Genomic DNA, 4,765 nt, shown 5'->3' with positions numbered 1-4,765 from the left:
TGATGACTGTCTCCTGGTCCAAGCATAGATTTCACATAAGCAAAATCAAATATCTGGGATTCTCGTTCTTCTCAGGGTCAGCCACACTTTGTGCCTTTGCACCGTTAATGAAACACACATAGACATTCTTCTGGTACTCTCTGCTTTCAGTCAAGATCCATCTAATATTAGCTATAATATCCCTAGTATCACATTCTCTTCTAAACCCAGCCTGCACATCTGGCAGTTCTACGTTGACATGCTGCTCCTGTTGTTTTTGGATAATTTTCAGGAGGATTTTGCTTCATGTGATATTAATAATATTGTTCTATAATTTCTGTACTCTGTCGGGTCACCTTTCTTTTGAAATAATCTCTTCCAGTCAGTTGTCCAGGTAGTTGTCCTTCAGATTTCTTGGCACAACTAAGTGAGTGTATCCAGGGCAGCACCAGGTGGTTAAAGTATGTCAATTGATATTAAGGGCTAGATTAGGGGAGACAGGTTGGGGGCCTGTAGCATTTTGTAATCTTCTGACATGACACCCTTTTCTGAAATAGTATTGTCAAATGTTTTTTCCAGTCAGTATGTTTTCTTTTCACGCTATTTGGAAAAGTTTTTGATACTCAATGGGATTTAATCTTTAAAAGGTCCCATTCAAGCAAGAGCTGCTGCATGACTTTAGCAGCAGATGCTATAGTTCTGTTCCAGTCTATTAAATAGGTACTTTAGGGGAAAACCTGTTGTCTAGCTTGACCACGTGGGATCCCTTCAGCTCAGGCAGCAGGGAGGACACGTACACCTTGAGATGAGGAGCCACTACCAGAAGGAAATAACAGGAGTCCTGCTTTAATATTTTTTTTTAAGATTTCTTATTGAGATTTTAATGAAAGTTTACAGAGAATGGGGATTTTCATTCATTCACTGTTGCACATTTTCCTCCCCTCAGTTTGCTTTTTCTCTTTGGGAAAAAAAAAATCTTTCATTGTTGTATAATTTCCTACCCCCACCTCAGTTCACTTTACTAGGCAGCTCTTATTCTGGACTGTTATCATACAAATAATACCTAATCATATATTCCTTTTAAGCAGTTTTTCCCCTCATCTGTTTCCATACAGTGTACATTATTTATCCCCTCTTTTCTTTGTTTCCCCCAACCCCAACATCAGCCCTATTTTACAACAATGACATTATGCATTATTTGTCCTTTTGTGACAGATATTTCACTCAGCATAATGTCTTCCAAGGTCACCCATTTTGTACAGCATTTCATGAGTTTCTTGTTTTTCAGTGCTGCATAATATTCCATCGTGTGAATATACCACGTCTCTATCAATTCGTTCATTGAAGGCACTTGGGTTGTTTCCATACCTTTGCTATTGTGAACAATGCAGCAATAAATATGGGTGTGCTTTTCTTCTTGGGTGGCTGTTGTGGTTTCTTTGGGTTATATTCCCAGTAGTACAATTGCTGGGTAGAATGGTATTTCTATTTCCAACTTTTTGAAAAAGTGCCATACTTCCTTCCAGAGTGATTACACCATTTTACACTCCTGTTGACAGGGTTCCAATTTCTCCACTACCTTGCCAGTATTTTTTGTTTGCTGCTCTGTTGAATTTCATTACTGTTACTGGGGTGAGGTGATATCTCATCGTTATTTTGATTTGAATCTATATTAGAGCTAGGAATTTTGAATATTTCTTCATGTGTGTGTTCATCCTCTGAATGTATTCTTTGGTGAAGTGAGGAGTCCTGCTTTAATATTAAAGGTACTTTTTCTGGAAAAAATTTGTCAGACCCTCAGCCCTGCGGGGCTCAGGCTAAGAAGGGAGCACAAATGTATAGGTGCTTTACATATCATTGCCTGGGTAATTTCCTAGTTACAACAGCCTAATATCTACTAAGAAGAGACATGATGTCATGCTGTTGTAAATTTGATGAGGGGTGGTGTGGGGAGTGAAGGAAACTGGAAGAATCTGTTTTGGAAAACAATGTATTCAAATTTTGTAAATAAATTAGTGTAATTTAAAAAAAAAGCTGCAATCTGACTCAAACATCATGAAATAACCCTTTTCTTAAAAAAGGGGACACAATGAATACCCCAGAGAGAACCAGGAGAAATATGCTGATTTAGTGGTATTTTATCAGCTACAGAAAAAGATGCAATGGTAGTCAATAAGAGAGCAAACATCTCAGAGGCAACAGTCAAGAAATATATGGATGAGGAACAACTTGGAAAGCTATGGAAGAAAATGCAAAAAATGGAAGAAAGAATAGATAGAATAGATAAAGAGATACAAGAACTTAACAGATTCATCACAAGACAGAGATGGTACAGCCAACACAGTACTGGAAATAACATAAAGCATGAAAATTCAATACAGAATATTAAGATTGAAATGGCAGAGGTGTCCAACACCTGGTAGGACAAAAAAAGCAGAACTGAGGAGATGGGGGGAGTAGTGAGATGGAAGAGAAGAGACTCACTGGAAACATACTGGAAGAAAAATCAGAGATGAATCATAAGAATGAAAAAAAACACAATCATTTGGGAATGATATTAAATGGAATAACATACGTATGATTGGAATTCAGAACAGGGGAGTGACAGGGAGTTCACTGAGAAGGTTGTCAAAGTAGTCTTAGAAAAAACTTTCCAAATATTTTGAATAATGGAGAAATCCATATTTAAGTAGCATAGAGATCACCAAATAGACTAGACCCCAAAAGAAAAACATCAAGACATATCATGTTTAAATTCTCCAGATTAAAACAAGGTCCCATTCAACAATTTTATCCTTTTCAGATTGTGCCTTTCTGGCTGTTTATGGCTGTCTCTTTATACTATAGACTAGGCCTTGTATACTAGATCCCAGATTGTCTCTGATGAACTTCATGGTTTTGAATTTTACTCCTCAGTCTCTGATCTATTGTGAATTAATTTTTGTGTATGGTGTGAGATGTTGGTCCTGTTTCGGCTTTCTGCATGCAGGTAGCAGTCCAGTTTTGTCAGAAGTATTTATTGAAAAGGTTGTCATTTCCCCATATGATGGGTTTTATTTCATTGTCAAATATTAATTTACCATAGACACAAAGGTCCATTTCTTGGTTCTTGATTCTGTTCCATTGGTGTGTGCCTATCATTGTACCAGTATCATGCTGTTTTGGTTATTTTGGTTAGTGCTGTGGAGTAGGTTTTGAGGTCATAGAGTGATATGCCTCCCACTTCATTTTTATTTTTCAGAAGTGCTTTGCTTATTCAGGATCTTTTTCCTCTTCAAGAAAACATCACAATTTCCCTTTCAATCTCCTTGAATAATGAAGATGGTATCTGTATTGGGATTATGTTGAACATGTAGATTAATTTTGCTAGGATTGTCATTTTCACAATATTAAGGTTTCCTATTCATGAACAGGGCACATTTCCCCCCCTTTCTTTAGGTATTTTATTGTATCTTATAGAAATGTTCTGTAGTTTTCTTTGTATAAGTCATTTGTATCTCTAGTTAGGTTCATTGCCAAGTGTCTCAATTTGTGGTTTACTATTGTAAATGGTATTGCTTTCTTGGTTTCCTTCTTTGAGTTCTCTTTTTTACTGTAGAGGAATCCCACTGACCCTGCCACTTTACTAAATTGGTCTACTAGCTTTAACTTTTTTTTTTTTTAAATCCTTGGGGTTTTCTGTGTACATACACTCTCACATCATCTGCATATAGTGACAATTTCACTCTCTCTTCCAATCTGGATGCCTTATCTTCTCATATTGCCTTAGAATGTACTTCCAATACAATATTGCATAGAAGTATTAACCGTGGTCATCCTTGCTGGTCTCTGTTCACAAGGAAGATGTTTTTAGTCTTTCTCCTTTATGAATTATATTGGCTTTTCTTTTTGCATATATGGTTTTTAATATGTTGAGGAAATTCCCTTCTGTTTCATTTCGCTGAGTGTCTTAATCAGGAACGGGTTTTAGATTTCGTCAAATGCCTCTTCTGCTTGTTATTTGCTTTGTTAATGTGATGAATTACGTTGATTATTTTTCTTTTGTTGAGCCAAACTTGTCTACCTGTTATGTATCCCACTTGGTCATGATGAGACATTTGTTTTTTTTTTTTTAATTGATATGTTGTCAAAATATCAACTAAATATTTATCGTTGCACAGTTTCCTCTCTACCCCCCACCCCCAGTTAGCTTTTCATATGAATTACTTTTTTAATTTGCCAAATTCTTTTGGCTAGGATTTTGTTAAGGGCCTTTGCATCTATATTCACAAGAGATATTGGTCTGTAGTTTTCTTTTTTGGAAATGTCTTTGCCGCATTTTGGTATTAGGGTTATGCTTGCTTCATAGAATGTTCCTTCTTTTTCCATTTTTTAAACTACTGTAAGTAGGGTTGGTGAAATAATCTTTTTGAATGTTTAGGATAATTCAGCTGTTAAGCCATCTGGTCCAGGACTTTTTTTATGAGGAAGTCTTTTTATGACCTGTTCAATTTCTTTCTTCTTCTTCTTCTTTTATTTTTATTTTTTTTTTGTGATGGATGTGTTCAAATGTTCTATATTTGTTCATGTCAATCTGAAAAGGCAATGAGTTTCAAGGAATTTGTCCATTTCCTCTATGCTTTTGAACTTATCAGTATGTTGTTGTTGTTATGTGCCGTCGAGTCACTTGCGACTCATAGCGACCCTATGTACAACAGTCCTAAACTCCGCTCTGTCCTGTGCCAATCGCACTGTCTCTGACACTCCCATTCCAATTATCCCAGTCACTGAATCAATCCACCTCATA

Source organism: Elephantulus edwardii, unplaced genomic scaffold (genome assembly GCF_000299155.1).
Source record: "Elephantulus edwardii isolate Elephantulus edwardi_28Jun2011 unplaced genomic scaffold, EleEdw1.0 scaffold00067, whole genome shotgun sequence".
In the NCBI taxonomy this organism is placed as follows: Eukaryota; Metazoa; Chordata; class Mammalia; order Macroscelidea; family Macroscelididae; genus Elephantulus; species Elephantulus edwardii.
This window is presented reverse-complemented; position numbering follows the sequence as displayed.